This window comes from Hylobates moloch, unplaced genomic scaffold, assembly GCF_009828535.3.
Source record: "Hylobates moloch isolate HMO894 unplaced genomic scaffold, HMol_V3 SCAFFOLD_12, whole genome shotgun sequence".
NCBI lineage: Eukaryota > Metazoa > Chordata > Mammalia > Primates > Hylobatidae > Hylobates > Hylobates moloch.
In genome coordinates, this window is record NW_026652287.1 from 11751787 (window position 1) to 11760458 (window position 8672).

The 8672-nt window shown below is 49.5% G+C and overlaps 1 non-coding gene across 1 annotated transcript; it reads left to right on the forward strand.

Annotated features, from left to right (window-relative positions):
- The first annotated feature begins 2404 nt into the window (after positions 1 to 2404).
- On the forward strand, positions 2405 to 2505 carry LOC116479817 (small nucleolar RNA U13). The gene has a single exon (XR_004251121.1). It is a non-coding gene; the product is annotated as a small nucleolar RNA U13 (small nucleolar RNA).
- The last annotated feature ends 6167 nt before the right edge of the window (positions 2506 to 8672 follow it).

Here is an 8672-nt window from a genome sequence, read left to right on the forward strand (position 1 = left end):
GGCGCTGTGCTCTCGCTCACTGGGATATGCTGCCTCTCTCTATTGCCTCATATAAAAGCAGATTTTTGTCCACCCAATCAGTCTGTTGGGTTTTCAGTGCAACCCAAACTGCAAGCTCTTCCTAGAGCCCAACTGAGATTCAGGTGGCTTCCTATGGAGTTGCTTGAACAGGGGTTTCAAAGTTTGAACTCCGACTAAATTACTAAGAATCTGTCTATGGAATTCTGGCAGCAAGATATCAATAGTTGTCTTTCTTGTAATACATTTTGCAGCATGTTCTGTACAGGATCAGAAAGTAGTACCTGAAATGTCAGCACAGTCTATTCTATTGCTGGACCAACGCAGTGGGTCAGAAAAATCCACAACCAGCCACACAACCAAGTTCATCCAGATAAGCAATCAATGGAAGGTACTGTGGAAAGTCAGTGGAGTTCATTCAATCATCACGATTCTAGTTGGATCAGTGTCCCCTTTTTAAGACTAAACTGTCCAATTTACTGTCTGTATAGTTTTCTTTCTCAGAATATTATGCACTCAGAGTCAGGGAGAAGGCAGCTTTTTCAGACTGACTTATCTCACTGAGCAATACACGTTGACTGCCAGCACCTGACTTTGAGGTCACCCCCATGGACACCACTCCCCCTTCCCAGCCTTTCCTTGCAAGGCCTTATGTTGGCCCCAGTGTGAGCTTCTTCCCATCTGCCCAGGCCCTTCAGACGTACCCCAGTGGCAGCAAGGCCTCCACCAGGAATACCACGAGCCTCCTGCACTGAGGTCTTGCAGCTCCACCCCAACTATAAAACTTCCCAGTAACCTTTCAGCCACCACTCAGCCCATAGTGGGAGTCCTTGATGGACAGCAGCATGCAGCCCCCACCTCTGACTGCTCTTTCCAGTTTGGAGATCTGGTAGCCTAGCTCCAGCCCCAACCTCTGCTCCAGGGCCCACCTGCCAGGGCAGCCCCAAACACACCAGCTTTGGAGGTTCATCATCTACAAATTCCATCTTGGTCACCCCCACTAGCACCCAGATGTTCTTTGTTGTCCCTCCTTCATCCCCCTGGTTCACCCACAGCCTCTGGCTCTGCAGCTGCCTCCTACACCCCCAGCACTGGGAACAGTGTTTGGCCCCACACTGAGCAGCTGTCCTCCACATTGGGCAGCACAAGCCCAGCTCCTTGAGGTTAGTCATTTCAGCGGCACTCATGGGCTCTGGGAACAGACAGGCGACCCCAGATCTGAGTTCCAACTTTGTGTCACTCAGCAGCACAGCCAGAAGGAGAGAGGCCCGAGCACCACATACCCTATGGGGGAAGCTTTGGCCTGAACAGTTGGGGCTCCCCTAACCAGAGGACTCCATGGTGACCCAGGGACCAGGAACAATTGTCTCTTTGGAGGCACTGTTGTCCCTCCTTTGAGTCACATCCCTGGAGAGTCACCCAAGCAGAAACCTGCAATTCTAACTCGGGGGCCCAGGGCCACTGAAAGCAAGGCAAACCCTAGGCACAAGTCCAGGCCAGGCTCTGACCCTAGCAACCCTGCTTCTCTCTGGGCACAGAGAGAGGAAACCTCATCTCTATGGCCTCCCAGTACCCTGTGGAGGGTTCTGCTGGTCACAGAACTCCAGGGTTGTCCACCAGCTTATACTTCTCCAGACTGGGATCCACTCCCTTTGGGTCCAAGAGGGGAATGCAGGACTCAGAGGAAACCTTCCTGGAGCCAGGGCCCATCATCCTCCCAAGATGGACCTTGTGTGAGTGCCATTTAGTTATTTATACAAATAAATAAATGAGAATTCATAAATAATAAATATAAATAAAATATGTTGTTTATTATAAATAAAATATTTTACTTATTACAAATAAAAAAATTATGAATAAATAGTATTTTATTTATTATAAATAAAATGTTATTTATTCTTTTTTATTTGTACAAATTTATGGGATACATGTGCAATTTTGTTACAATCATAGATTGTGCAGTGGTCAAGTTGGGGCATTTAGGGTATCCATCACCAGAGTAATGAACATTGACTTTATTAAGCAATTTCCCAACATCCCTTCCCTCCTGCCCCCTCACCCTTCGGAGTCTCCATTATCTATCATCCCACCCTCTGCATCCAGGTGACATTGCTCAATGAAGTCACAGAGACTGAGACATAACTAAGTACATAGACTTCGTAGCATGCAGAAAAAAGGTAATATACATGGGTGATAAGAGAACCATTTCTATAGTTTCACAGTGTTTCTTAGTGAGGGACACTCAATTTGTTGAACTGAATTTCCACCGTGTGTTTTTTATTCAATCTTAAGAAATTGTTAAAGTAGCACACCTACAAATGTGTGGTGACTCAGTAACACCAGAGAGACATAGGCATGTCTTTCCTAATGCAGAAGGCAGTAGCAGATCCTTCTGTAGTTCATCAGCATGATGATTGAATTTTCACGGGCACATATGAGATGTGCTTCCTCCAGATTTTCTTACATCAGCACATTACCCAGCTCACAATAAAAAATAGAAGGAACTTTTTATTCTCAAATGTTCACTTTGTGTGTCCACACCGTCAACTATATAGGACGGGGCAGATCCCTTTTCTCCTACAATTTGTTTTTATAAATAGAAATAATAATGTGGAGGGAATGATCCTGTTTTGAAACAAAACAGGTGCTAGAAACCACACCCTTGTACCTGTAACAATACACATGTCTGGATCGGAATGGTCAGAACCCAGAGCCAGGCTGTGTTGTGTATTTGATCATCCCAGGGTGACCTGTCACCAAGGCCATGCGCTGATTAGCATGTTGCCTTTTCTTCCATCTGTCACCCTGTGAGTGGAAGAGTTCGCGTTAGCAGTTGGCAATTTGAGGGACTTATCCATAGAGTCCTCCAAGATGGGAAACGGAAATGCTGTGGACAGGCAGCTCCCTCTTAGAGGACCTGTCTGGATCTGCATTGTTTTGGGGCTGCCCACATTCCTGTCCTCCGATAACAGCACTTCCTCCCCTCTCCTTGCAATTAGAGAGCATCTGCTTCTCAATACCAACTGTGGGTCCAACTGGGCCCATCCGTTTTAGCACTCTTCCCACGATCACCTGAGACACGGGTATACTATGAGTCCCAATCCTGGCCAAACGTGGTACCGAAGTACCACAATTCCTGACCCATGACCACAACTCCTGACCCGCAAACATAGAACCAAAGTCCAATTTATTAGAGTGCTTTCCCTACAGATGGAGGGAATGGATGAGGAAGAATTCTCAAAGTAGACAGAACTGTAAAACTATGAGCTTGAAACATGCAAATAATGGCTTTTTCCTCCAGAATTTGGAGAGGGACTGTCCCCCGCCCTGCATGTCCTAGGGAGGCATGAGGTTTTGTAGAAACTGAGTCCTGGTGAGGAAGGATGTGAGCAGGAAGGTGCCCACTCTGTGCAGGTGCATCCAGTGCCCCTTCTTAGGCAGCCTGAGCTCACCCTGATCACATTGCTATGGAAATCACAGACAGTCAGACAGTAGGGGTCACTGTCCCACTCATTCATTGGAAGGGAAGTTCAATCCCGGCACAGCCATCATGTGGCCACTGGTTGGAATGTCCTGAGTCCTGTGGCACCTTGGGAGGCAAGCTGACCACTGGGCACTTGGAGTAGTCAACTAACTGGCCAGTCACGCTCAGCACAAGGCAGCCGACAGTGTTAAGATGCTGGGAGAGGAGGTCACACAGCCTGCACACAGGCTTGATTTGGAGGAAACTGTCATATTTTGGGTGAGGGATGAAAACCTGGAGGAAGGAGGCTGTGTTACGTTTTGAGATTCTCTCTGGGATCAACCACATCTTCCAAGATGTTATAGGGGTGAGCCATGGGTGCGCGATTCAGATGTGTTTTGTGAGAGGAAAAAGATCACCACATGTGAAGAATAAAGTGAGCTTCTGCATTTCACTTTCCTAAAGCCCTGCAGGCTCCCTGTCTGTATCCAACCACTACCGAGAGTCTGGCTCGTTCTTCTAGGCAGTTCATGACTGAACACATTAGGGCACTTAGGAAGCACCAGTCTCCTCAAGGCTTCACCTGAATTCAATCATGTTTAGCCTTATAAGACAACAGACACCATATTAATATTTGAACATCTCAGAACAGGGAAGTGAGGCACAGACAGGTCTATACAACATTCCCAGTAGGCGGCTCCTCAGCGGGATCGGAACCCAGCCAGTGAGGCTCCACGCACTCTGCTCTTGCTCAGTGGTACCCGCTGGCTCTCTATATCATCTCCTCTGAAGGGAGGTATTTGCCTACACAGTCTGCTGACTACTAAGTGCAACACACACTGCAGGGGGTTCCCAGAGCCCCACTCGGATTCAGGTGGATTCCTATGCAGATAGTGAAAAAGGAGGTCAAAAATTTGAACTGTGAATCAATTGCCGTAAGTTTCTCTATGACATTCTCCCAGCAAGATGTCTTTCTTGTAATAATTTGGGGGAACGTTGACTCCAGGATAGATGTTCCTGAGGAGTTGGCACACTTTATTGCCGGCCCCAGGCCGTGGGTCAGAAAAACCCACAACTGGCCACACCATTCTGTGCAGTGGGAAAAACCATCAGTTGAAGGTACTGTGGAAAATCAGTGAAGCTCATTCGATCATCCTGGTTCTGGTGGCTTCAGCGTCCCATATTTAAGACAAAACTCTAACACTGTTATGCTATCGTCTTCTTTGAGTTCATCTGTGAAAAATCTAAATTGTTAAATCAATCGCTAGTCTTACAACTAGAAAAGAAACATACTATGTAAAGTTGCGACACTTTTCATAGAAAGCAACATCTCAATCTAATGTTACATATTCAAGTGAGTGTTAAACATCATCTGAGATGAGCTCTTCTCTGGGCTCAGCCACATCTCTCAAGATCCCAAGAGAGTCAAAAGGTTGAAGTGTGAATCAATTTGTATGACTTTCTCATAAATCCTGTCAACAAGGTGTCAACAGCTGTCTTTATCGTCATACATTTGGGAGGCTGTTGCCTCCAGGATCTGACAGTGGTTACCAAGGGGTCAGCACCATCTATTGCTGGCCCCACGCAGTGGGTCAGAAAAACCCACAACTGGGCCGACAATTGAGTTCATCCCAGAAAACCATCCATTGAAGGTGCTGTGGAAAGTCAGTGAAGTTCATTCAATCATCAAGATTCTAGGGGGTTCTGTGTCCCGTATTGAAGTCAGAACTCTCACACTGTTATGCCTTAGTCCTCTTGCAGTTCATCTACACACATTTAAAATGAAGTCATTGCCATTCCTGCAGCTGGAGAAGTAAAGATGTATTTACAGTTTAAAGATTGATGCCCTCTTACTAGAAAGCAACATCTCAATCTTGTGTTGACACATTTAGCTGAGTGTTAAACATCCGCTCAAAACAGTGTTGCCAACCTTGACTAAAATAGTCATTGTGTAGAACAGTTTGAAATTAACATGACAATGGAACAAACAGCACAGAAAGGTCTCAGATCCTTTGTCCACACTTTTCTTAACCCCATTTTCCAGTGGTGTGGTCCATTCGTAACGCCAGAGTTTATAGCTTGCAGTGAATGCCAAGGATGAGTTCTCAGACAATTCCAGCTGAGCGGGGCCAGAGGGCAGCTCTTTTAAGAGAGTCCCCTCAACCAGCATCCGCCCGCCAAGTATTTACTGAAAGGGCTTGTTAAACCACAGACATCCTGGGAAGTGAGGAGCGCCTCTGCCCGGCCACCCGCCGTCTGGGAAGTGAGGAGCGCCTCTGCCCGGCCACCCGCCGTCTGGGAAGTGAGGAGCGCCTCTGCCCGACCACCCGCCGTCTGGGAAGTGAGGAGCGCCTCTGCCCGGCCGCCCCGTCTGGGAAGAAGTGAGGAGCGCCTCTGCCCGGCCACCCATCGTCTGGGAAGGGAGGAGCGCCTCTGCCCGGCCACCCATCGTCTGGGAAGTGAGGAGCGCCTCTGCCCGACCGCCCCGTCTGGGAAGTGAGGAGCGCCTCTGCCCGGCCGCCCCGTCCGGGAAGAAGTGAGGAGGGCCTCTGCCCGGCTGCCCCATCTAGGAAGAGGTGAGGAGCGCCTCTGCCCGGCCGCCCGGTCTGGGAAGTGAGGAGCGCCTCTGCCCGGGCGCCCCGTCCGGGAAGAAGTGAGGAGCGCCTCTGCCCGGGCGCCCCGTCCGGGAAGAAGTGAGGAGGGCCTCTGCCCGGCTGCCCCATCTGGGAAGAGGTGAGGACCCGAGGAAATGAGGCCTCTGCCCGCCCCCCCCTGGAAAGAGAGGCCCTGCCCGCCCGTCCGGAAGTGAGGAGTCTGGGAAGTGAGGAGCGCCTCTGCCCGGCCACCCATCGTCTGGGAAGTGAGGAGCGCCTCTGCCCGGCCACCCATCGTCTGGGAAGTGAGGAGCGCCTCTGCCCGGCCACCTATCGTCTGGGAAGAAGTGAGGAGCGTCTCTGCCTGGCCGCCCCGTCTGGGAAGTGAGGAGCGCCTCTGCCCGGCCGCCCCCTGTCTGGGAAGAAGTGAGGAGCGCCTCTGCCCGGCCGCTCCGTCTGGGAAGTCTACCACGGAGGCCAGAAGCAATGTGGGGGCTGGACGTGGTGGCTCACGCCTGTGGTCCCGGCACTCTGGGGGGCGAGGCGGGTTGATCACTTCGGGCTAGGAGTTCGAGACCAGTCTGGCCAACTTGGCGAAACGAAAAATACAACAGACAAACCAACCAACCAACTCAGTGACAACAAAACAGGTCTACCCTGGAGTCATACTCTAATTTTTTCTATTTTCCTCCCTTTCTGATCCTTTATCCCACTTTCTTTTTCTTCCTCTTCCTTCTCCCTCTTCTTTGTCAAATAGAGGATTGAGTTATTATCACTGATCCATATAAAGTCCCTCTCCCATTTATTTTAACTCTCACCCCCCATTTCTATTCCCCGACTTCCCATGTGCAACCTTCCTAATATGTTTGATATGCATCTTTTTGTTTGTATGTATTTTTAGAAAATGTTTATTGTTTTTGTGTGCAAAAAAAATTAAAAAAAAAAAAAAAAAAACCACAGACATCCGCTAGGTGGCTTTTTTGAGGTCAGGTCGTGAGACACCTGTGGCCTTGGACAAGCACTGGAACCGCACGCTCAGGAGGCTGTTTTCAGCCTTCTCTATCCCACCACACACTCCGCTCCCTGTCCCGTTTGCAGGGTCAAGGAGTTTCATTCTCATGCACAAATACGTAACACACAGTGCCTCAGTGTTTTTCTATGCCCCGACCTCAAATGCCATGTATATAAGCTTGAATATGCTGCCATGTGCCCCCAACAGTAACAATGACCAAACCAATACGGATACATTCTTACGAACTGAAGTCAGGAGTTTGCATGGAGGTTCACTGTATTATACCCTCTCTGGGTTGTGACAAACTCTGAATGCCATTCACCACCCATATGAAGTAGCTACATGCCCTAAACACTCCCTATGTCTCCCCTGCCAATCTGTCTCCCCTTTGCCTGAAGCCCTGGCAACAACTGTCCTGTTCACTGTCTAGAGTTTTCTCTCCCAGAATTGTGTAGGCCTGGAATCATGGAGTAGGCAGCTTTTTCCGACGGCCTTATCCTCCTCAGCAATATTCATTCACTGTCAGCATCTGTCTCTGAGGTCACCCCGTGGTCGCCACTCCCCGTTCCCAGCCTTTCCTTGCAAGGTCTCATGTTGGCTCCAGTGGGAGCTCCTTCCCATCTGCCCATGCCCTTCCAGCGCCCCCCAGTGTCAGCAAGGCCTGGACCAGGGACACCAGCAGCCCCCTGCACTGGAGTCCTGTGGCTCCACCCCACTGTGAAATTTCCCAGTAACCCTGCAGCCACTGCGCAGCCAGTTCTGGCGGAAATCAGGGAAAAAAGGATCCTCCATGCGCTCAGCAAAGTTTCACTGCAACCTTCTCAAGTGAAGTCGAAAGTTTCGCTGCAGATAATGTTGCCAAGAATGTGGAAAATCTGCTCCCCGTCACCACCTCTGCCAGCCACGGCTTCCGTGTGGTGGGGCCACACGCACTATGTAAAATGACAAAGGGGCTTCATCAGCGGCTGAGCATCAGGGCAGGGACGTGGCTCTGTTCCTAGGAGGAGGACATCGTAGGTTGTGCATTGCAAGGTGGGGAAAGATCAGGTCAGCGTAATGACAAATCCCCACCCGATTTCCTGCCGAACCTCCTGGGTGAAATAGGTGTCTGCTGGCTCCTGAGGGCCTTTGCAAGGACACAGGATTCCTGCTTAAGCAAGTGTAGATGTAAAATGAGGCATATTATGGCTTGAGGAACCGTTTGGATCATGAACACCACATGAAATGCTTTGTATCATCATAGAAATCCATTAGCCTGCAATTGAGCTCTTAATATTTATCCCCACAAAACAAAAAGATGAGACTGCTCCATTTGAAAAGGGTCACTTTTACCTACAGAAACATGCTTCTCATAACAAGGCTGTCCTAGACATTTCTTACTCTCTAGAACACAGTTTCCCAGTGGTGCTTGAGAAAAAACCCAAGGTGAGGACCTCAATGCTAAAAGCAGTGACGACAAGACCAAGGGCTCCAGGAATCCAGAGACGGCCACTCAGTGGACTCCGCAGAAGAAGGCAGGGCTCGGGCCCCAGGCTGGGCCTGCAGAGGGAGAAGATATAGAGGGATAGAAGGAAGTCACAAGGGT